The sequence below is a fragment of the Lissotriton helveticus genome, chromosome 8 (assembly GCF_964261635.1).
Source record: "Lissotriton helveticus chromosome 8, aLisHel1.1, whole genome shotgun sequence".
Taxonomy (NCBI): domain Eukaryota; kingdom Metazoa; phylum Chordata; class Amphibia; order Caudata; family Salamandridae; genus Lissotriton; species Lissotriton helveticus.
The window spans coordinates 1,721,671,757-1,721,696,926 of record NC_136069.1 but is presented as its reverse complement, the minus strand read 5'-3'; the positions used below and the strand labels follow the sequence as shown (position 1 = coordinate 1,721,696,926).

Below are 25,170 nucleotides of genomic sequence, written 5' to 3'. Positions count from 1 at the left end.
AAACCTAGTCTTGGAGGACCTGACTCCTGAGGATTTTTTTGTATTTTTGTGCCCCCCCCCCAACTCCCAACTCCGCCCCCCCCTTGGAGAACCCTCCCATACCTACTCCGACCAGATGTAGGGTCGGCTTCGCGCCGACTGCGCCTTCTCCTCCCACACCACGAAGTGCTCACCCTACAAAAACTAAGGAAAAATTGCCTGTGTATTTACCTGTACAGGGACCTTACATATATTACTTTCCTTTTTTTTAATTATATTTGTTCATATGTCTTTTTTTTTTTTTTGTATTTATTTATTTATTTATTTTTCCTTTAAATATGATAGATCGAATTTCCATATCTGTGATTTCCCATCCTTCCTTCCTTCCCGAAAACTTCCTATAGCCCTTGTAAGCCTATAGATTGCCCCCTTATGATTCAGCTTGTGCAGTATGATAAAGAGCGGAGCTTAATGGTTCCGGTCACTTACAGTTTGCCCTGAGAGTGATTACGAATGGTTTCCAAAAGTTCGTCTGCCTCGTAAGATGATCTGACATTATGCATCTTATTGTTATACATAACACGTAGGAACGCCGGAAACCTCATCTGAACTGTTGCACCAGTCGCTCTAAATTTATCCATCTTCTGGCCCAGCTCCCACTGCCTATCAAGCGTGGTCTTAGATAGATCAGAGCGGACTTCAAAAGGGAAATCAGGACCTTTTACAGTTTTAAGTTTAAGTGCAACATTCAGAATTTTCTCTTTCAAGGTGTAGGTCAGGAAGTTTATGAGAACTTTCCTGGGTTTAGTTCTGCCAGAGTTTAGTCGGAAAGGATCACGGTGGATTCTCTGTATATCTTTATCCAACTCCTCTGCTGACTCCTCAAGGTTTAGGGATTCCTTCAGTAGTTTAACTATAAAACTTTTAAGATCTCCGCCTTCCTTTTCCTCCGGGATTTTCAAGAGGCGCAAGTTGTTTCTGCGTGAATAATTCTCTAATGATTCCACTCTTTCTTTCATTGCGTCCCCTTCTCTCCGTAGAGTTTGAATCTTGGACTCAGCTGCATCTAAGTTAGCTTTCATTGCTCCAACTGAGCTCTCCAGTGCCTCTGTTCTTTCTCCCAGGCCATCTACTTTCCGCTCCAGTGCCTCACAGGATGCCCGAATATCATTGGATACTGACGTTTTACAGGATGATCTTTTGGTGGCTGGGAAGAACAAGGAGTCACATGAAAAGAATCTGGCTGAGGTTTTGGGAAGGTTAGAAAGTCAAGGCATTGTTGCTAACAAACTTAAATGTGTTTTGGTGTTGGTTCCATTGAATATCTGGGACACCGTATTTCAGGATATGGTATTGTGCCAAGAGAAGGTCTCGAGGCAATTTCTAATGCTCTTTGCCCCACTTCAAAAGAGCACGTTTCTTCCTTTTTGGGTGTGTGTGAATTTTGCACGAAGTTTATTTCTAATTTTGCTGCGAAGATTGTTCACATGAGGGATCTCCTCAAGAGAAAATCTGTGTTTCTTTGGGATAATTCATGTCAGGAAGAGTTTGTACAAATCAAAAAAAGAGTTGGGGTCATGTAATAGTCTTACTCCCTTTGATCCTTCTTTTCCATGCACGGTGTCTGTTGATGCTAGTCTTGATGGACTCAGTGGTATGATCTCCCAAGTCAAGCAAGAAAAGGAATTCACGATTGGTTTTGCCTCACGGGCTCTATGCCCCAGTGAGAAGAACTACTCGGTCATTGATGGAGAATTGCTTGCATGTTGTTGGGTTGTTGAACGTTTCAAGTGTTTTTTGTGGGGAAAAACGTTCACACTCCTTACTGACCATAAACCCCTCATTCCCATTTTGGAGGGGAAGATTGTCAAAGATCACACTCCCAGGATTGCCAGGTTGAGTTCAAAGTTGCTGCAATACAATGTTGGGGTAGCACACATTCCTGGTGGGTGAAGTACACGTGCAGATTATCTTTCTAGGTCTCCCTTACCTCTGGGTAAATCTGAACATGACAATGATGCTGATGATGCTGATGATGATTGTCTGATTGCTGCAGTTGATGCTTGTGCTGTGAGTTCATTCTCTGAGTGTGATTGGCTTCATGGTATGGAGTATGATTCTCTACTTAAGAGAGGTAAGGAGTTTATTGTTTCTGGTTGGCCAAAGGAAAAGCATCTAGATGGTGATTTACATGCCTTCTCCAAGGTCGTGATGGAGGGTGGAGACATAATCATGTGTGGGGACAAGTTTGTTCCTCCTGAATGTCTAAGAGGTCGCATCATCGAGTGTGGCCATGAAGGACACCTTGGGCAGACAAACACTAAAAAAAGGATTCACAGTGTGTTTGGTGGCCTTCCATGGACTGCCAAATAAATGATGTTGTGGAGATGTGACTAACTTGTTCCACCAGTGATAAGGTTGTCAAAATTGTTTCTCCCCCAATACAACAGATCGAGGCACCTGATGGTCCGTGGTTGAAATTGGCCATCGACGTTGTGGGACCTTTTAATGTATTGGGGAACAAGTACAAGTTCGCTCTTGTAGTTGCTGACTATTTCAGTAAGTAGTGGGAGGTTTGTTTCATGACATATCCTAATTCACAGGAGATTATCAAATTCCTTCAGAGTTTGCCAGAGAGGGTTTCCCCAAACAGATTGTATCCAATAATTGGGTACAGTTTACCTCCAGGGAAATGTCTGTATTTCTGTCCCAGTGTGGTATAGCCCACCGCCGTGTGGCATTATATCACCCACAGGTTAATGGTTTCATTTAGTGCAACAACCGCATGTTGGTTGAGTGTGTTCAGTGGGCTGTTTCATCCAGAGTTGACACCAAGGAAGCTGTCCAAAATATGTTGTGGGCACATCGTACTACCGCTAGTTCTGTCACAGGTTCAAGTCCCTTTGCTTTACTTTGGGGTAGACAACCTTCTTTTCACATGTGTCCTGCTTGGATGAAGAATTGGGGTTTGGTTTCAAAGTGCCAAGACACACAGGGGGTCACGCTTTCGAAACAACATTTTCTTCAAGATGTGACCAACTTTGCTGTGGCGTGGCTTGGCGCGTGGCAAGATGGCAGCACTGTGAGGCTGCTCCGCCGGCCACTGCACGAAATCTTATAATATAATATCCTGCATGTTAGGAGGCTGAGGCTGATGCCGATGGTTTGAAGGGGGGGCGACATGCGTTTTCCACCCGGTGGCGATTGAGGGGTCGGGTGCGGCTGTACGGTGCCAAGGCGCTGCACCCCTGTCACTGACCAGAGGCCTGGGTCTGGAAGGGGTGCGGGGACAAGCAGCGCATGGACGGCGGCTGGTGTCGCCTGCTCGCAGCTTAGTACAGGAGCCTGCTGCGATGCCCGTGCCTGACAGACAACGATTGCCACCAGCAACGATCCTTCCTAAATTTACACTCATTTTTAACGCCATACCCCTGGCTTTTGATGGTAAAACCTTGGATAAGTGCCAGAGAGAGATAAATTCCTTCATTTGGAAATATAAATCGGCGAGGGTGGCATGGAAGAAGTTGAGGAGGAGGAGGGAGAAGGGGGGCTAGCCTTGCCGGATTTGCAATACTATGCATGGGCTTTTCAGCTGTCCCATTCTAGAATGCTTTTAAAATCACCATCAAACACATCTGCTGGGACAATGTTTAAAGCCATGCTAGTAGGTGCTGCATTACCAACCGACGGATATCTGTTTAAATTTGGGGACCAGAAATACTTTTAAAAAGTCAAGTTAAAAATTCGTATGTCTCAGGCGAAAGCCTGGGTACAGATAAGGAAAAGACTAGGTCTGCCGTATTTTTCAAACTATGCACCTATCTGGGACTCCCCAGGCCTGCCACTATGTCTGAAAGACAGGCTAGCAATCCCGGTGAGGGATGGAGGAATAACAAGATGGGGAGAATTGATGGCAGGAAGGTCCTTGAGGTCTTGGGAGGAGCTACGGGAACAGTTGGGCCCTGGGTTCTCTAGATTTAAGTTCCTACAATTAGACAGTTGGGTCAAGGCTCTGTGTAGGATAGGGGTACCATTTGGGAAGATTAGTACCATGGAACAACAGTTGGTGGAACAACAAGGGGGGGGGGTAAAGAGGTGACTCAGTGGTACTGGAGCTTGCTAGAGGAGGTTGATGGAGAATTCACTCTTCCGGAGGAATTGTGGGGGGAAGAGTTAGGTGCCCAATGTGCAGAAACTTGGAAAAGATCTTGTACCCTCCTATACAAAACTGTTAAACCAGCATGGCTGAGACGTAATCATTTTTTTACGATACATCAAGCCTACCCCTCACCCCTGAAACTGTCTAAATTCCTCCCAGGCAAGAAATGCAATAAGTGTAACTACATCGAGGCCTCGGACGTCCATATGTTCAAGGACTGCCCTTACATTGCCCAGTTCTGGGAGGAAGTGAAAGTAACTCTAGATTCTATCTTAAATATATCCGTGTCCATCACACTGCCACTTATTATCTTTGGCTGGGATGCTAGTATGCAAAAACCACAGTTGATGGACAGAATGCAGAACAATGTCATACATTCACCCCAGTACAGAGATCTGGGCCTAAATCCATCGTTTTTTTGCATTCCACACCACCCCAGTTCAGACATGGCCATATGCAAATCAGTCTGACCCTCTGCCTAATGGGAACAGTCCAGCCCGAACTACCAAGCCATGCCTTCCCTGGACCGGAAACAAGCTTCCGAGGACCGGTTTCTGGCATTCCAGCCGTCTTCAGCCCGGCTTGCTTGAATCCAGTGGTGTGGAGAGCATGGGACTCACGTCTGAGCCTACCCATCCCACTCGGGGTGACAAATGCAAAAACCACAGTTGATGGATAGAATGCAGAACAATGTCATATATTCACCCCAGTACAGAGATGGGATGCTAGTATAACTGGCCATGCAAGGTCTCATTTGTTCTATGCAGTTTTGCTGGCCAGGAGACAGATATGTAAAGTCTGGGCAGAAAATACGGCACCATCACACGCAAACTGGTTGTCATCTATGTATGAAACATCTAAGGTGGATATGGCCAGAACTTGCATTAAACGTAACTTGGCTTTCTGGGACCTGTTGGTTCAGTGGAAATAGCTGCCGGGGTTTTTTTTTTTTTCCCGGTCCTATGATTATGCCATTCTACTCCAAGGACCAGGGCCCCTTTCCTTTGTACCATGGTTGGTCCTACAGGTTATTATTACCAAGATGGAGTAAGTGCAGGCCCGCTCCTGTTTATTCCCTCTACCTCTTAAGGTCCATCTACTGCTAATCCTCAGAAATCGTGTCACCGAGTGGGCAACAGTAAACACCTCGTATCTCGGAGTACGACACGCTTGGTGGTTGGCGGCTTATTAAGAGGAGGGCAAGGCAAATGAGGACAAAAAAAAAAAACGACAGCTAGGCACTCTGCCAAAAAAGGGTAATTTTTCACTGTGAATTTGTGGTGTGTCCACATTGCATTTTGTGCCTATTCATGTCACGGGCACTAGCCTTATCCACGCAAGTGAGGTACCATTTTTTTCAGAAGACTTTAGGGAATGCGGGGTAGGTGTAAATTTGTGGATCCACGCAGATTCCAGAACTTTCCACCACAGAAAAGTGAGAAAAATGTGTTTTTTGGGACAATTTTTTAGGTTTGCAAGGAATTCTGGGTTACAGAACCTGGAGGGAGGCAGTCGAGTCACCCCATCCTGAAATTCCCTGGGTTTGTTTGGTTTCCCTAAGTGCCAGCAGAGCTAGGGTTCAAAAACTACAGCTAGGCACTTTGCCAAATAAGGGTCCTTTTTCAATGTGAAAAAGTGATGTGTTCACTTTGCGTTTATAGCCGTTTCCTGTCGTGGGCACTATGCCTACCCACGCAAGTAGATACCATTTTTATTGGGAGACTTAGGGTAATTCAGATTTGTAAAGCAACTGTTATTACCTATTGACTGTCAATGCATTTCTGCCTTCCAAATGAAAGACAAGGTGTAAAAAAAATGATTTTGAAAAATGACAGATAAAATCTCATGCTAGTATGACTGTTCCCAATTTCAGAAATGTGCAAATATCTACTGTTTCTAAACTCTATATTTTGTTCCCATTTCAGAAATACATAGGTCTCTTTCATATCAATTTTTCCATTCATCCATTTTCCCCAGAGTAATTGCAATATACCCGCTACAAAAAACCATCATAAGTCACTGCTCAGTTTTTGGCTCTTGGTTCGTTGGGTTTTTGGTAAACCTACAAGTCCTATATATCCCCACATCCAGTAATGTCCTGCAGATGTAACGGTATATTGCTTTCAAAGAGATGTCATAATTGGAAAAGTTACAGGTGAAAACATTTACACAAAAGGCTGTTTTTTTCAACTAATTGTAATGTTTTCCTATATTTAACTGTTAGTTTCTATAAAGAAACCTTGAAGGATCTACACAAATGACCCCTTGTTGAATTCAGAATTTTTGTCTACTTTACAAAAATGTATAGCTTTCCATTATTGCTTTCATACCCATTTCTAACATTAAATGGAAAGAGGTTGAAAGCACAAAAAATAGCAAATATAGGCTATGTCATAGAAAAATGCCAACACTGTGTAATACATTTTGTTTTTCTGATAAAAGTCTGTCATTCCCTAAAATCTGGGTAAATTCAGCCCCATAAACCCTTTTTTGATACCATTTGCAGGGGAAAACTAAGACACTTTCATTTGCAGCACGTTGGTCCCATTGTTCCCCAAAAACCAAAAATGTAGCTGTATTTTGGCGAATTTAAGGTCCCCTCCAGGGGAATCCACAAACCCTGGGCACCTTTAGAATCCCCATGATGTTGGAAGAAAAGGACGCAAATTTGGCGTGAATACCCTATGTGGTCAAAAAGTAACAGGGGCCTAAGCGCGAACTACCCCAAATAGCCCAAAAAAAGCTTAGCACAGGGGGGGAGGGGGGGAGGCCTAGCAGTGAAGGGGGTAAAGTGGATATTGTGAATCTTTAGCATCCAAGACCTCCTTCAAAAAGCCTTAGATTGGCGTGGGAAAAGTAAATGTGTCCACTTTAGTGTCCAACACCTTCCACCAAAATGATTAGATTGGAGTGGGAATAGTAAATGTCACCCATCAGAAAGTGGTTTTATGGTTGGCAGAGGTATGCAGCCTGTCCAAGCAGAACCACAATCCTAGTCAAGGTAAGTCAGATACACTCTAAAAGATAACCTGGGCTCACCCTCTGTAAGCTTGGAACAGAGCAGTAAGGCTAATCTAAGTGGAAATGTGTCAAGTATTTGTGCAACACAATGCCAAGGAACACAATGAAAACACCACAGAAAGACTCCTCACCAGGTTAGAAACATTGATTATATTTTTATATAAATAAATCAAGACCAAAACATCATAATCCAATAAGTAGAAGTTGAGACAGGACTTTTTAGAGGATACAAGTGTTTCTAGTGCTTAGAAGCAATGAAGACCTATGGGGGTTATCTGGTCATTCTGCACCGGGGCAAAGTCAAAAGGTAAGGCCAACCACGATGGAGCACAGGCTTTATACAGGAGTCATGAAGGCATGCTGAACTAAGTACCTTGATCCTGGACACAAAGCGAGATGCAGGGTGCAGCCAAGCAATGTGTCGATGTTGATCCCACAGTCGAGGTAATGCGTCGATTTTCTTCATGCAGTGGCAGCGATGTGTCAGTTCTGAAGATGAAATGCTGAAGCCAATAAGTGTTTGTCCTAGTTCCAAACTCAAGTTGGTCACCAAGGGAGACAATGTCCTCCCCAGTAGGCTCCTGGGTGGCCTTGTTCGGGGCCCCATTCACTTCCTCTATGGAACATTCAGGGGATGGTTTTCCATTCCCCCTGCTGTTACCTCTCTTGGCAGTGGTCTGGGCCATCTTTCCAGGCTCCAGACCTCCTTGGCTTCCTTTCTGGGCAGCCATGGACCTAGTGGTCACACAAACCCACTCAGGCAACCCCAACATTTCCAGGTGTGGCTTGAGCCGCTCTTCCAGGCAGTGTGCTCAAGATCAGTCTCTAGCAAACAACCCACAGAAATGTCAGGGCTCACAGCAACATTCAGAAGACCTGAGACCCCCCCCACTCAACAGGAACTAGAGCCACAGGGTAGTGGCTCTCCCAGGTGTCTGCTACTACAACCAGGTGGAATGTATTCAGAATCACTTGCTCAGAGAACACCAGATGACACCTTACCATAGTCACACTGGCTCCTGTGCCCCTCCGATTTGCCCATTGATGGTGACCCACTGCCTATACTTGGAAGTAGTAGAAGGCATGTGGGCTTTGGGCACCATCTCTTTGACACCCAGGGATGCTAGAGTAACGTCACTGACCCCGCCATCTAACTGGGATCATCTCCACTATGCTAACCAATCCCGGGGTAGTCCCTTCTCAGGGAGGCTGTGCCCTCTTGGAGCACTTGGGATCACCCTTGATGTGCCCATACTCATAACATGAGTAGCACTTGGGTCAGACTCTTATCAGAAAAGCCTTTCTACTGGTGGCCAAGTTGGGAATCCTCTACTTTGCTGCCCTAACCCAGCCCTTCAGTGCCTTGCTGGAGTAGTCTAAGTCTGGTTTGGACTGGTTTGGGAGTTTGTGGCGGTCTGTAACCTCTGTCTATACTTCTAAGGCGGTAGCCCAAATTTAGTAAGGAGAATGCCTTCATGGGGGCACACGTGGTCTGGTCCTTCATCTCTAGTGTCAAGAGTGAGTCCCACCCCACCATGGGCATATTCCTCCATGAGCTACCCCCCTACTCCCACTGCTCCTCTAGGACCTTGAGTACCCTCAGAGATACCTCATAAGCTGAGAACCATCCATCTATATTGTCCCATCCACATAACTGGGCACCAGGTCCTTGGGAATGCAGATCCTCACCTCTCCTTTGGACGCTGCTGGTATGCTGCCACCATTACTGCTGGACTCCATCTGCTTTGCTCTGAAGAACAGCTCTCTGAGACTGAGCTCATGGGCCCCCCTCTTCTCCTCTATGGCCAGTCTCTCGCTTGCCAACCTCTCCTCAGTTTCCAGTTTTAGTTTGACTAGATCCAGCTCCATCTCCAGTTTGAGCTTCCTCTCCTCTCCTCCCTCCTGTCCTCCAGCTTCACTTGTGACAAGCCCCTGGAAGACACGCCGCTCCCTGCCCCATGCTGATTCTCCTCCTGGGGTGGGGGATGGGTGTCATTCCTGCAGCTCATGATTCTCCTCTGGGTCAAGGTCCTCATCCTCTTTCAGACCCAGGTCCCCCTCAGGGTCATCCTCCTCTGTTGCTGCTTGCAGCCTCTTTACTTCCTCATTGGCTGTGAATCCACCTTAGAAGCTTTACAGCCCACGTTTAGCCGCCTCTCTTTGCAGAGCATTTGCAGCTCAGACCTAGGGCCAGATGAATGACCCGCAATTTGTGACTCGCTAACTGGAATGCACAACAGTGTCTCAGACACTATTTGCAATTCCTAATGGGGTCACAAAATGCATGCCTCATTAATATTAATGAGGCAGGCGCAATTTGCGACCCCTTTAGGAATGACTAGCACTCACTGGGATGGTGGTCTGCTGGGGTCAGCAGACCACCATGTCTTTGACTGCTTTTTTAATAAAGCTGTTTTGTTTTTTTAAAGAAAAAGAAAAATGAAATTTTTCTGTTTCCTTTTTGTAAGGGCAGGAGGGGTCTCTGGGTCCACTATCTGCTCTTAAAAAATATTTTCCCACAAACTCGCGAATTGCGAGTGGTTTACCACCTACTGAAAGTAGGTGGAAATCTGCTTGTATTTTGCAGCCGCAAATGCGGCCCCAAAACAAGAGTACATAGCATGTTGACTCGCTATTAAGAAGGGACGCCCCTTCCTAATAGCGAGAGTCGCAAATGCTATTTTGCGAGTCAGTGACTCGCAAAATAACATTTTGTACATGCTATTACCCTTTTTTGTGGTGGCAAACGGAGGATCTCCCGTTTGCGGTCTCAAAAAAGGGTCGTACATCTGGCCCTTAGTGAGGTTGTTGACATCAATCAGCTGTATCTCCATGGTAGTAGAGGAAGGTAGGGTTACTAAAATTTAGAAAATGATGATAGCTGTAGGAGAGTAGGGTCTGCTATCCTATGGTCACCCCAAATTTTTGCTTTTTGCTTTACTGGTTTATGACTTAATGTGGATGTGGGCCTGCTAATCAGACCCACAGCCTGCTGTTCTCTCTCTAAATTAATGCCAATGCTCTCTAGGTGCATTACGAATTGGATCTGGTTCACCTTATAGGCCCCTGTAACAGTGTACCCCCGGTACCCAGGGCATAGGTGTATCCAAGGCCTACCAGGGGCTGCAGCATGTATTATGCCACCCCTGGCCTGGCCTCCATATTTGACACAACTGGCTGATCAATCAGCTGGGGTAAGTTGGTGTAATCACCTCTTACTTAGATATAGTATACCTATATCTAACCTAACTGGACACATGATAACCTATAAGCCACTCCTATGGAAGGCCTCGACAATCCTGGAGGCAGAGTGCTTGGTTTCATGTGAGATGGTGCTCTGGCACGAGCTGAGCCCGTCTGCAGCTGTCGGGAACAACTCCCTTAGCTGTTCCGGGATATTGCCTTCCCATATACTCTTAAGTGCATTATAATCCTCGCTGTTACTTGCTAACTTTGGTTTGGCTTTATCAAAACATGTCAAGTAAGGTGTCATACGAATTGGGATACTACCCCCTCGCCAGTTCTGGCGACGGGGGTAGCATTTCACCCTTCTAGAGGGACACGACATGTACATAACCTGAACCCCGGTTAAAGGTAAACTCGAGCCTCAGCATCACAAAATGGATGCTGCCACCACAGACACAATTCTGACCTCCTGCTGCTGGGAGTCCTTCCAGCGAGGGAGGCTTGGACAAAGGGTTTCCTGCCTTGGGAGGTGCGAGCACCACCCCAGACAGGATTTTGTGTATGGGGTAGGATAGGGCTGAATAGAATGAGACATGCCTGGGGCACACAAGGTGTCCCCGTGCATAAGCCAGTCCTAAACCAGTGCTAGGGCTTTCCAGCCCCAGTCCTGACGCGGAGCTGGACAAAGGAAAGGGGGTGTAACCACCCGCCTTCCTGGTCCCACCCAGAGGAGGGATCTAGCAGGTGATCCGGCCCCCAGATTTCGAATAAGAGTAGGAGCTGTGTCCCAAGACTTCAGATCATCCTGAACTCGACTTGAAACTAAGAAGAAAACTGGACTTCGACATTCTGCTGCACAGAAGACTGAAGAGCATCTCCCTTGTGGCCAAGGAGTGATCACCCTGTGAATACAGGCACCATCCAGCAACTCGACGTCTTCTTTGCCACCGCCTCCCGCCTCCCGCCTCCTGCCGGAGCCCAGAACCCAACAAGACCCTGATTCCAAGACATCTCAGAGCCCGATCCACAGTCCCTGAAAAGAAGAGACCCGTGGAGGCACCGAGAGACGTGGGACCGGCCATCTTGAAAGACTCATGAGAAGCTGACTGCGCAGCACCCGAGGCACCCTCGACGCTGTGCTTTGGGGTTTGAGAAGCTCCACCACCGAACAGCATCTGCACCGAAGATCAGCCCCCCAGCATCTCCACGATCTGCGTGGGGCCCTTTTGCATTTTTGACACTCGACGCGCCATTCCGGTTACTGGCCCGTTGGCTAGTGGCCATCTTGGCGACGAAATCCAAAATCAACACCGCTGGTCTGGTTGCTCCAGACTGGCCCTCGCTCCTGTAAAAAGGAGCACCCCCTCTGACCTTGCTGGTCCGAGTGAGAAGCTTGCATCGTTCCCTGCGTGGCTTACATTAGCCAAGGCCTGTTTGCTCCGATCAAAAAGCCGACACCGCCATCAGCTAGAGACTTTGTGGGACAGCTCGTGACCGACGCCTGGACGTCCTCGACCTCTTCGTGTCCACTTGGCTGCAGAGCCAATCTTCACCTCTTCGCCTGTTTGCACCCAACATCGCCTGGTTCCATCCTGGTTCCACGGTAGTCACTGGCTAGTGACTTTGAACATTGTCCCCTCTGCTTTCAGGTCTTCACCTCTTCAGATCCGCCCTTGGATCCACCAGAACTCTCCTCGACGACCCGCCTGCAGCATCTTCATCTACAGGCTCCATAGACCAGCGCGACGAAACCCGACACACTTTGAGACATATGCCCCCGCTTCCTGTGGGTGAGGTAACCCTGGCACTCCGGTGCTCCTGTGTAGCAATACACATCTAGTTTCAATGTTCCAAGTTGCTAGGTTCTAGGTCATCCGGAAGGTTCCCTTTTCAGTAACTTTGTAACTTTTACGCACCATTGACTTTGCATTGGTGCATGCATGTGCGTTAAGCGCTGCACCCGAGTCCCGCGGGCCTTTCCCGACTTAGTCACTGCTAGTCCCGAACAGCTCCAGCGATTCCCCAGGCCCTAGGCCTACTTCCTTTTCGATTGGTGGTACTTATACCAACATTTTAGTATATGGTTTAGGTGGCCCCTAGGGCTCATCCATATTGTGCAACTTTTGTATATTTAAACTGTGTTTTGTTTTATCGCATTTGCTTCTGTGCTCATAAAGAGTATAGGGGATACTTGTAGTAAATAAATATATATATATATATATTTTCAATATATATCTGTGGGGTGTCCTTTCAGTTGGTATTCAAGGAGATTGTGTATGGTAAAACAGCTTTCTTCACATGCCTTTACAGAGTTTAGCCTAAGACTGCTTTGTCTACGCTAATAGTATAGCTGGTCTATAAGGTTGACTTACAACCAATCATCATAAGGGTTGTTTGGCATGGTACAAGGTGATCACTAGAACTAGTGAGCATCATATACCAGGCCAACTTCTCACAATAGCCAATGGAGATTTTGGAGAATTTAGAAAGTCTTTAATTGGCTGTACAAATGAGATGGCAGAGTACAGCAAATCACTGTATGGCACTGAACAAAAACAAGTCCTGTCCTCGCAGCTGATCACATGTTAGAAATTGGATTACCGGGGTGAGAGCCCTGTTCAACCTGTAACCACAATCCTAGTCAGGACAAGGTACAAGCAAACCCCAAATTAACCTGTGCTCAAACCCAAGCCAGCATGACACAGATTAGTCAAACTTAAAATAGAGGCAGTATGTAAATTATTTGTGACTCACTTTAAAAAGTAAAACAGTAAAAATAAAAGTATCCCACACCAGGTTAGAAAAATAAATCTTAATTTAATAAATAAAACAAGACCAAAACGACAAAAATCCATTCAGCAGAACCAGAGTCATGAATTTGTAAAGAATACACTGAAATGTAGTGCCTCCAAGCATAAAGCGCCAACTGCGGCTATCTGGTCGAACTGGACTGGGTCAAAGTAATAGGTTAAGTTTAATAAGTTTAAGCTGACCGTGATGGAGCGCAGGTCGGTTCCAGTTCCATATTAGTCCAGCTGAAGTTTTACCTTCTCAAGTTTTGTTCCAAGAGTCCCGTTCGCGTTGGAGGGGGTAGCGAGGAGCAAGGAGAGCATTGCAGCCAGTGATCTGCATGGCCCGAGGAGCAGGCCGGGTATCGCGGATGTGTTTGCGCTGGAGATCCTCCATGATCGGTCGATGATGCAAGTCAATGAGGTAGGCTTCTGGCGGCTAGTGCTGGTCAAGCAGCGCAGTTCCGGTGCAAATAAGCCCTTTCAAGGTCGCTAAGAGCCCAAATGTTTTAATTTATGAGCTCTAGAGCCGCACCAAGCGTCCAGGACTTGAGAGGCACCTCTTGGGGGTCAGGAATTCCCTAAAAATGGGCCCAGGAGCTGTTGGAAGCCGTTTATGTCCCTTAGGCTATCACATGGACTTCAGACAAGCCCTTTGAGTCACTCTGGGTCCTGGGTTCAAGATGAAGTTTCAGGTCCAGTCCTTCCCCAGGCAAGAGGGTAGAAGGCAGCAGGTCAGCACAGCAGGGCAGTGTGACCGTTGCAATGGGCTAGGAGGAATAACGAGCTGACCAAAGGTGGAGCGTCTCACATTATTCTCAATTTTGTAAAATAATATCCGCCAAAAGGGAGTCTATACCAGTCTCCTAGATGGGTTTTTACAAAGTCCAGTCAGTGCAGTCCGAGTTCTTCCGGGATTCTTCTTTTCAACTTTCAGACTTTCCCCAGGGTTCCGGATAACTCTCCACACTGACCAAGGCAAGGAAGGAAAGAAAAGAAACAAAATACCCCAGGATTACTGCCTTGTTGCTGGGCACTATGTACAGATGAGGAGGGCAGGGAAGTGAGGGGATCACCAGGGACTGCCACCAGTATTGACGAGCTGTCACAAAGTTAACGCTCAGTAAAGTGTTCGGGGAGTGTGTAAGTGAAGCTAACACACATACGCCGCCCAGTGACCCCCTCAACCACCCCAACCCCGTCCCACCCCGTGAAAAGAGAAATCCCCGTATCCGACTCCGTACCTTGTCCAGCCACACTTCTCCAGAAGTGCGGCGGGACGACTCGTGGTGACGTTGGGCTCCTAGCGTACCGGTTCCGCTGGGCTGGCCGTCTTCCGGGTCCTCATCTTGCTTCTTCTCGAGATCCAAAACCGCAACGCTGGTCGTCTTCGGATCCTCAATTTCCGGTCCTCCTCCGGCGTTAGCGCTCTCAGACTCGGGCAGAGCTTCCTTATCCGCCTCCTCTACAGCGGATTGGCTCCCGGCGGTTGATGTCAGGGTTATGGGCAGAGTCTCCGGGGAAATCCAAGCGGAGTTAAAGGGGTCGTAGGAGTCCTACGGACGGGGTGGAAAGGAACAGATGTTAAAGTCCACACCCCGTCCGTCAGCGTCACCAAGCCCCTGACAGGCAGCAAATCCTCCAGAGTAGCAGTCCAGCAGAGTGGCAATCCTTGTAGCTACCCAGTAGTCCTTCTTCCTGGCAGAGTATCCACAGGTCCAGTAGTGCGCTGAACAGGTAGGTGGAAGGCCCTATTTTTATACCCTGGTGCCCTTCTCCTGGAAGGTGGGAGAAGCTTCTGGAAAGGTTTTTTGAAGTAGAGGGAATTTCCTGACTCTTCTACCTAGGTTCCAAGCTAACTGCAGTGACAATAGAGGGTGATAAGGCCCTTTGTGTGAAGGCAGGGTACAGACAATTCGGTTGTAAGTGGGGCTGTGCTCAGTTCCACCCTCCCATCCTGCCAGCAGATGGTCCATCCAGGCACACCTAATCCCTCTATACTGTCTGTGTGGAAGGAATTAACAAAGTCTAGCTGTCAGTTACACCAAGTCATGTGACCCAAGACAGGCTGCAGGCAAAAAAGAGCTAATGGCAGGAAAATGTAAACTTTCTAAAAGTGGCAATCTCCAAACTGTAATGAAAAATACAACTTTACCATAAAAGAAGGTTTATGTTTACAATTTCATATGTACCAAACATGGTATATCTACCTCCTCTGTATTACGAATTACAGCCTATTAAATGTAATAAGGAATGCCAAATGTTATCCTATGGGAGGAGTAGGCCTCACAGTGATGAAAAACGAATTTGGGAGTTTTTCACAACTAGGACATGTAAAACTTAAAAGTACATATCCAAACTTTAAATTACACTGCACCCCACCCTATGGGCTACACAGTGCCTACCTATACCTTAAGGGTACCTTATATGTAATAAAACAGGAGTTTAAGGATTGGCAAGGGTATTTTAATGCCAAGTTGACATGGCGGTGCAGCACTGCATTCAGGCTGCAATTGCAAGCCTGGGACATATTTTAAGGTGCTATTAAGTGGGTGGCACAAGAAGTGCTGCAGAGCCATTTGTAGCATTTAATTCACAGGCCCTGAGTATATGATATCCCACTCTACAAGTGGCTTATAAGTAAATTAAATCCAGAAACTTAAGGCCAACAGAAGCAAAAATACAGCAAAAATTGGACTTAAGTAATCAAAACGTTTGAGGGAAGACCACCCTAAGGCCAACAGTTCTAATGCCTGCTGTCAATCCACCGTGCCTTCAAGGAGAGTGGGAACTGGAGAGACACTCGGCACCAGCCATGCTCACCAGGGAGCGTGGTTCAGTCAGGTGGGCACCCGTCTGTGGGAATTGAGGAAGCTGGCTAACAACGGTGTGGCAAGCAAGAATTCTCCTTAAGACCCGGCGGTGGGATAGACCCATCCCCTTCAATTTTAATTTAGTTAGGAGTGAGAGAAACTCCATGGTATGTGGGCCCAACAAAGTGGCTGATTCATTTGTGTTTTACTAAAAAAGTGAGAGACGCTTGGCAAGATTGGGACTTCAATGACGTTTATGTTTTTTTTGTTTACATTGCGGTTTGGGGCGTAGTTGTAACAGAGAAAGGAGGACAGGGTGAGATAATATACCCAGAGTACTCTCATAAGTGAAAGAGAAATAGGAAAAGACAGAACAAAAAGAAGAAAGGTGAAAGTAAAGCACAAGGAATTACATAGGAAAGGCATAGAAGAGAAACTTTCCTGACCTTGTTTCTTTTCTGAGGGTCTCCAGTCCCACATAAGAGAGAAGCTTAGAAGTAAAAGAAGATAAGGAAGGCTGGACAAGGACCTTACAAGAGAAGAAGATACAAGATACAAACATATAAAGTCTACAGCATTCAGGACAAAGATATTCTGAGAAAATACCTATTACAGCTACCAAGACTCGCCTCCAAAATATTGGCCTGTTGTATGATATATATTGTATACTACGTTGATAAATTAGTATTAAGGATTTTCTCTTCTTTTTTTTTCAGACTCCAATAATAAAGACAAATCATGTGGAGCAAACGTGGAAGGTGAGATAAATGCATTAAGTTCCACTTCCTTTATATTCCTAAGGATACGAGGAAAAATAATTTACGTTTTTTGTAAATGATTGAGCGTCCTAAACCATCCTGTTATGGTACTTGTCATTGTAATTTCATGTTAAGGAAGATTCTGTGTGCCCACCTGCCAGCTCAATGACCCACCTCTCGCACTATTTACCCGGCTGTTTGTACATCAGGTGACCATCAGGTCATGTGACCGCCTGGACACGATTCTCCTCCTCCCATCTCATGATTCAAGAATTAAAACTGAAAGATGAGTGAAGAGCAAAGGAGGGTGGAAAACTCAAGAGAGAGATGGAGGGATGGGTAGAGGGGGTAGAGCTGGCAGAGCAGGGTTAGGGTGGGCAGGCTGAACGAATAGAGTTCAGAATTGGGCTGGGGTGAAGGGAAGACTGAAGGTAAGACGGCAACAGGGAAAAGAGAAAGAAGATATACTAGAATAAAGCAGTCAGCTTAAGAGAAATGGGGGCAGAATCAAAGGAGAAAACAGACAGACTGGTGGAAAAGTCAGCAAGGGTAAGTGGGCAGAATGGGTAAAATGCCTGGGTTACCTACCAGTAATCTTCATTTGTTCAATTCCTTATTCCTCGTCCCATTACTTACTAATTGCAGTTATCCCCCCTTTCTAAGGATATTTGAGGACAGTATTGCTCTAAAGGTTGGTCCCCAATTTATTCCTGAAGTGAACTCCATCTTTCCCAGATCACAGGAATGTGTTATTCTATTTCTTCCTCTAACTCTGAATCTCTTGGATGTGGTAAGAGCAGTTAAGAATTATTAGTCCGGATCGACTGAATTTAGAATGAATGTCTCCTTTCTTGTCAATTTCAGCCAGGTCAACAAAGGGAAACATTTCTCTTTCCATGTTATCTGTTGGATTAAGGAGGTAATCTCTTTTTTTATATAGAAAAGTTCATGTTGAGTGGCCTGGTTCCTTTCAGGGATCTCCAGCCAGGGGGGCGGCTCCTCTAGGGCTGGGGGGTGGCGCCCCCTCCTCTGATGTTTGTGCTGCAGTGGCCTGGCCTCTCATTCCACTGTTGTTGATGATCACACATAGAGCTTGTCTCAGGGGTCAGCATTGGATGTGGAGCTGCCATTCTTACATTTAAACCTAGATAGAGCTGGTATTCCCTCGCCTGGCAGATGCATGCAGGTTTTCATTTATTAAAATTGTTGTTGCTTGAATTCCCTCAACTCTTATCTGTTATGCTTCAGTATTTCTGCAATTATTATTATTATTATTATTATTGCATTTCTTATATAGCGCCAGAATCGACCCCCGAAGGGGTATCTCCGCGCTTGCCTTGGGAACCCGTCCTGGTTTTTCCCTGTGAGATAGCCCCTACAGGGCATCCCCAAGGTGAAAGCCAGGCATCCCGCCGCGGGGGGGCCGTTGTGGAGATTAAGCAAGCTTAATGCCCAGAGTTGCAGAGTGTGAACCCATGATTAGACGAGGCACCGATGCGAGAATTATCGAGTCCGTGGACATTTGAGCTCAACACCCTGCCGCGTCGGGAATCGAACCCTGGTTCAGGGTCTGCCTGCTCTAACCAGTGAGCCACACTTCTCTACTAAGAAAGGAATGGGACGAGGAATGGATGAGGAGGTAATGCCTGGATTACTCACTGGTAATCTTCATAACTCTGATGTCTTATTCCTCATCCTATTACTTACTTCCCTCCTTTCCTCCCTCCTTTTAGGTCTCGCCTACGCCGCGTGCATGCGTTGCATAGGAAAGAGACCTGTAGCCATCATTTGCCTTTTTCAGGGTAAAACGTGCTCGTGTTCTATTGCCTTCAATGGCAACACGTGCATGTACAGCGATTCCCTTGCGGGAGCGCGCAGCGCCATGTGTTAGTAATTACTGCAAACACATGGTGCCCCTGGCTCGCTCCTGTAAGGGAAACGCTTTGGTGGCTCTGGGCCGCACTCCCCTCAACCCTCCCACTGTTAGCGCAATGCACCCACGCTTGTTAAACACTTCTTGTAAGAAGAAACATACCTCATTCATTCAGGACTTCCTAGTGACGTCCTGAAACTTAATTTTCAGTTTTTTTTTGTTTTGTTCACACAGCAGGGAGATGCTTTGGAAGAAGGTATTTTGTCTCAAGTCTCACTGCCTCTTTAAAATTGCTCCTGCTTTGAGAACAGTGTCTTTGATGTAAACCCAAATTGGTGTGAATGTTTCCACGAACATAGGGGCATATTACCAAGTGCTTTATCGCCGCTTTAGCAGCACTTTTTGCCGCTAAAGCGGCAATATTTATATCGCCCTGTCAGCAAGCTGTCGCTAACAGCAGTTAGCGACAGCTTTCTGACGAAAGCGATCGCTAATGACATGCAAAGTAGGTGTTCCCGACCAACAGACCTGAAAAGCAGCCTCTGAAAGGCCTATCGCCTACTAGCATGGAGGCCCTGGCTCCCGTTAGAAATGTAATAAGTCACACTAACCGGGATCATCGCCGTTCTTTTAACACCTGCTAATATCAGGAGTTAGCAATACCTAACATGGGGGGGTGGATTATACTGATACGACCACAGGGTCGTATCAGCAAGGTTTTCCACCTTCCCCATGCAACATCGCTGCTTTTCTCACGATGTTGGCCCTTCCCTTCCGCTATCCCTGGAATATATATCACCATGGCGCTAATTGTTGCTAATACAGCGTTAGCACAGTGATATATTTCAGCGATAGCTGGCGATGGAAATATTTGCGCTAAGCGCGCGCTGCGATATTTTTCGCAGCTTCTTGATAACATGCCCCATAGTCATTCCACAGGTTTTTCTATTCCATTTTAGAATTTGATGTTTGTATTTCCATCTGATGATAAATGCTTTCCCTGAATTCTTGTAATTAGAGATGTTTACTTAATTTGAGCAAATGAATTGAGTCTTTAAATGCCTGAAACAAAACTGAGTGCGGTGTCTCGTTATCCTATGCAGTGTCCGGTGAGGCATTCAACCATGCAATCCATTTTTGAACCTTTGTCCGTGTCAACTATTATCGACGTTTTTGTTACAATTACAAATTATGCTACAAGTGATGGACTAGGTGGCAGGGGTTGTAAATGAATGTGTTTCTGAATATCATCCCCACTCTTCTGGGAGGTATTTTTACGGTCATGTCCCAGTGCACTTCTAATAGCTGGTTGCCACAGCGAGCCAATAAAAAGCAATTTATTTAAGCTTTTAGACATCAAAAAGCAATTAATTTAAGCTTTTGGACATCACTGTTGTGTAAGATAATTAGCAAATAAACAGTTTTGACTCGTTTTTCAATTGTTTACTCTCTATAAAAGTTGTATCGTACATTGTTTTACATTTATTGACTACAATTGATGACTTATTTTTATTTAAGAATAAATCTGACCTTTTAAAGAGAAGTTTAAATTAAAATATGTGATAAACAGGGGTTCGTCTGATAGAATTACACATTGATAGAGGTAGGCGTGGGCATACTGGAGAATGGTTCCCACTGTGGAGTCTTGTAGTTATTTGTGAAATGAACTTATCATAAGTAAAGGTGATAGACTCTTCTAACTTCCATCTCTTCTGGGAGGTCAGATTTGAGCCCAGATTTCTTTTTTAAATATGTACAAAAGCGGAGGACATAAACTATGGGTATAATACCAAGTGTGCTGGTGTTAGTAAATTGGTTAAACTGGTGGATTGCACCCATGCTGACCCTTCAGGTGCAAGCCCATGTGTGCAGGCCTGGCTCGCCTCTAGAAGGGGGGCTCTAGTCTGTTGCATGGTCCAGTAAGGCTTGGATGGGGTCTTTGTATAAAGAATGCTGACTCCCTGTTGTCTCAATAAGACCACTCAGTTCTCAGTTGGTGAATGTAGGCACACTTCCTCAGCAGTGTACTCACAGCCATGAAGTATTCATGACAGTTTTCAGATGGGTGGGCATGGTGTGGTCTTGAAAAGTTTTCAAGACCTCCTTTGGGTAAGACATCTTAGTTGCTAATGTGTTTTCCTTCCATTACAGCTAATCCTTGCATTCTTCACTATCTGGGTCAAAAGCTAAGAAATGTTCGGAATCCAAATGTACATTCTTAGTGTGTGCATAGAATGAACAAAAAGACACTGTGTTTCCATATATGGAATTTAGATGCTTTTGAGGTCGCGCCTCCATGAGCATGCGGTAATACAGGCGCTTCCGCTTCTGATACTTCTGCGTTCTATAACGGGCTTGGAACCCATCCATTGCCTCCCATTCATTTCCATCCCTATCACTCTTCTTTGCTGCCTGCTAGTTGAGAAGTGCTTGACACGCGTCATTTCCTTTTCTTTCGGTAATGCACAGACCAAGTACAGATTAAGTTCAATTAGGCTCCTCTTGCTCGTCATCTGTTGCTCACACTGTGTTTCAAGTACTATTTCTTTAACTTTTTTAAAAAAAAGCAATCTGACCCGGTCAACGCTGGCCGAATCATAGTGCTTTAAAAAAAAAAACATATAGCACAAAATCGTCCCGGGGACATTGGAGTGCTTATATGAGCACCAGATTGCATTACACAAGATAAGATTATTGTATTTCCTTTTTTTTTAGGTCTCGCCTACGCAGCGTGCATGTGCTGCATAGGAGACCTTTAGCCGTCGTACAGCTCTTTTTCCAAGCACATACTCGTGCTTGTGGCGGCATACAGCTTGCGGGAGTGCGCAGCAGTGCGCCACAAGCACGAGTGTGTGCTTGGATAAAGAGCGAACAGCTGATGCTTAGCGAGCACGCGCGAGCGTGCACTCCCCCCACCCCTCCCACTTGTTTACTTCTTCAAGCCTGAAGGCTCAAGCACGCCCAGCTGCAAGAGTTGTCTCCTGTGTGTGCACTTGATTATAACTCACCGTCGCCCAAAAGTACAGAATTTTATAATTGACAATAACAAATTGGAAGTAGTGGATAATTATAAGTATTTGGGAATATACTTGGATACACGGTTCACCTTCTCTGCGCACTTCAATGACATCGAGAAGAAAGGCACAGCGCTACTCCATGCATTCAGCAGTTTATCAAAATCACTTAAGGGCCCCTTGTTCACCCCCCTTTTAACAGTCATCAAAGCCAAGCTACTTCCAACAATAGCTTACGGCAGTGTGGTTCATTGTGGAAAGAGCGCGCCGCTCTTGAACAAAATCCAAACAAGGGTGTATAAACGCATATTCAGATTGCCATGCGACGCCTCACCCGCCCAGGTTCGGCTTGAATTTGGATTGAAGTGTCAAACATTGCAAAAAAATACGACACAGTTAGATTCTGGTACAATGTGTGGCGAAACCGTGAGATAGAAATAAACCTTGCTCTCTGGGAAGCCATGCAAAGCAACTCAAACTCCCAGCATGCAAAGTATTTAAAATCATCCCTAGAAACCACAGCGCTGGCGTCTTTGTGGGAAAAGCAGCTACCCGTGTCTTTATTCAAACAGGCTACAAAAAAGGCAGCTAATTGGCACTCGCTGATTGACGATAAAACAATCCTGAGACAACGCTCACACTCCTGGATGATAATCCAATCATATAAGAAGCTGGCCCCGGCACCCTATCTAGGGCTAGCCTTTTCCTCACATTTGAAATCCAAATACCTAACCCTACGAATGGGTAATTTGCCTACAAATGCTGACCAACCGGGCTGGAAGACACCAGGCTCAAAGGAGTGTAGCTTATGTGGCGCTGCGGTACAAGATCTCATTCATCTGATCTGCATTTGCCCGCAACTAGACAGTGAACATCGGCACCTGCTCAAGGCAAAATTTAACAAACTAGGAATCCGCACATGCCGCTCAGCCATAGTCCAAGTGTTGGACTCGGCGGACCCTCAATTTATCTGTCGAATAATTAAATATGTTATCAATTTTGAAAAAAAACAGAAATTGTGTCAAGACCTACTACAAATTTGATTTCCACGAACTTTTTAACCTGTATTTTATAGACTTTGAACCAGCATTTACAATTTTTTATACCAGTACCATTATGTTTACCTTTTAAATCAATGTTTGTGTTATTATTCTATAAGAACGTGCTTTCTCTGATCCATTTTAAGTCAATGTTGCATCTTACATTGTAATGGTTTTTATTAACTACACAATAAAGAATTTTTCATTTCATTTCATTTCACTCCCCCCACCCCTCCGACTTGTTTATTTCTTCAAGCAGCTGACGGCACTTGCATTTTTAACTTGTTTACTTGTTCTATATGTGAAATCGGCATCACATTGTCTCCATTGTAGGAAGCATTGTGTACTAAGCATAGGGAGCACCTTCCTGATTTCAAAGGCTGTTGTACTGTGAGTGTACTGTGGATACTTGCCAAGGCACATGGGCATTGTGAGAAGAGTTGAGAGGGGGCGGCATTCATGTATCCCTCTTCTTTCACGTAGACCTCATAATTTTGTTATCGTGTTCACTTTTCCTCGTCCCAATGACCGCCAGTTGTAGGTGCCCTGTTATATATTGTTTCGTGCCCAGGCTGCACCTCTTCTGTTTTAGGGTCTCCTGCTTCTGCTGCCTGCACTGTAATAAATCTGTGTGCGAGGGGAGCTTGGCAAACAGCCGTGCCTATGCTACTGTCCATGTGCGTGAGAAACTTGTGCAGTGTTAGATCTGTGTTTGTATAACTTGCACTACCCCTGCTATACCTCTTCTGTGTTTGATGGAAGCTTGTACTGCTGATGCTTGTGTGGTACCTGCTGCATGTTATAGTGACTTCCAGTTCGCTATACAAAGCCCCAATGATGGTCTTTGCCACTGCTTGTTTGTTAAATATTTGGAGATAGAAGCTGTCAGTTCCTCAGAGAGCGGGCAAGTCCTCTAGGAGCTACGTGAGGCTGGCATCGAGCTGGTATATTGAGGTATCTTTCAGACTGTCCTTCACCTCCCCATGCGGCCTTGCTTCTTTTACATGCAGTGTTTTGTACATTGATCTCACTATTGGCCTGTAACATGTCATTCACCTTCCCATTGTATTGCTGGTGCATTCCTTCCTCTAAAAAAAACCTCATAAATGATAGTTCATTGGTTCTGAGGTTTCAGGAGCTGCCTTCTGAAGCACGCTTTCACGCATTCGATATACACAGTTTGTAAATGTCACTTTATTACAGTTATGCTGTTAACCTCGCAGGGTTTGGGAAGTCGTATTATCAGATTAAAGCTCAAGTGCGTGTGCTTTTCTATGCCACCATTCTAATTCATGTTATGAGGCGGTTTTATGTCAAGTGCTCTGGGTTACTGTCCTACGCCTACCTTTAACTATTTATTACTTTCAGTTGGGTTTGTCCAATTGAGTTAGTTGGAATAAATCAACAATACAAGTCCCACAATGCATTGGGTTGGTAAATGAAAGCACCAACACGATAACATGTGAGCATGTCATTGCAGGAAAGAAAATATATTTTCTAAAGGGAGTGTCTGCTCTGTTAATGAGGGTTTGTCACATGACCACAGGAGGTTTACCTGAAGAACAAGCATTGGCATAGCCAATAGGTCTCACCTTTGGTACCTTATAAGTGTTTAGTTATGCAGCACAATATCCTTACTGCAACAACATTCACTGTTACATGGCTAAACACTTATAAGGTCCCAAAGGTGAGACCAATTGGCTATGCCAATGCTTGTTTTATGTAGGAGTCTTTATAGAGGCTTGTTAAATCATGATGAGTGGTAAGAACTAGTCCCTGTAAGGTGCATGCGCATGCGCACCTCTGTCCCCCCGAGCGCGCTGTGCTGTGTGTTCAGCGCGCACACACAGCCCATCCCGGGCGAGCGTTCGGGTCATCGGTTTTATGTTAAATGCAGCCCATGACGGGCGCTCAGGTTAACATAAATACTTTCTCAAATGCCCACTATCAGTCCCGAAGCCATGCTCTATTTAGAAAAGAAATGCCCAGGTAAATCTGTCCCCCTGATAAAGATGTTGGAGGTTATTTAAAAAAAAGAAAGCTTAAGAAAGAGGTGCTTGCTAAGGGTGACCTTGGTGAGTTTCTCTCACCATAATAGCAGCTAGTAATGAATGGGACGAGAAATGGTTGAGGAGGTAATGTAAAGACTGTGGAAAGAGAGCAGATTCACGGTAATGAGGGGCGTAGTTTCTCTGGTACTTACCGGTAATCTTCATTACTCCAAGTCATAGTCTTCCTCGCAACAGTCCTTAAGTCGAGAGCACCTCATGACTCGTGCACAGCATTCACCTGTAAAAATACAAAAAACTATTACTATGATGCCCACACCAACATTGCCCCCACCCTCAGGGAACAAGAGAACTAACGCAGGAGTGTGGCAAAGAAGACTATGACTCGGAGTAAAAAGTTTACTGGTAAGTAACTGAGTCGTTACCTACCTCTTCTGTCTTTGTTGCCACAGTCCTTACGTCATGAGCGTACACCCAAGCCATATTGAAAAAATCAAAAGAGACAGAAACAATGCAACACCCAGGGAAT

The 25,170-nt window shown here is 45.6% G+C and overlaps 1 protein-coding gene across 1 annotated transcript in view; it reads left to right on the top strand.

Moving 5' to 3' along the window:
- Window positions 1-16,669: 16,669 nt before the first annotated feature.
- The window catches only part of LOC144773660 (NACHT, LRR and PYD domains-containing protein 12-like), a 603,733-nt gene continuing 595,232 nt past the window's right edge, over window positions 16,670-25,170 (top strand). Inside the window, exon 1 of the mRNA XM_078658808.1 lies at window positions 16,670-16,705. The gene's annotated coding sequence lies outside the window, so the exon portion shown is untranslated. The remainder of the gene's footprint in view (window positions 16,706-25,170) is intronic.